The sequence below is a fragment of the Capsella rubella genome, unplaced genomic scaffold (assembly GCF_000375325.1).
Source record: "Capsella rubella cultivar Monte Gargano unplaced genomic scaffold, Caprub1_0 scaffold_6, whole genome shotgun sequence".
Lineage (NCBI taxonomy): Eukaryota > Viridiplantae > Streptophyta > Magnoliopsida > Brassicales > Brassicaceae > Capsella > Capsella rubella.
The window spans coordinates 7,661,168-7,661,502 of NW_006238918.1; positions in this window are offsets into that span (position 1 = coordinate 7,661,168).

A 335-nucleotide genomic window follows, 5' to 3' on the forward strand; every position below is an offset into this window, starting at 1 on the left:
AAAGATATTTATATATTTCCTTGAAATATAATTAAAAAACCAATATAGCATGTGACCAAAAATAAAATCATCAAATAAACATTTTTATTATTAACATCAATTTAATAATATATTAACTCCCCAATTTCGCTGGATATTAACTAATATGCAATTAGCATTTAATAGTTTTAAGTAAGTTCAGGAAATCATATCACACGATTATTATATTTTCCATATAATATAACATTGCCAATCCACAAAAAGAATTAAACAGTTAATGTAATAAAATAGTTATTTGAATTTTCATTACTTAGTAAAATATTTAATATATTTTCTGTTCAATTGATTCATTTCTT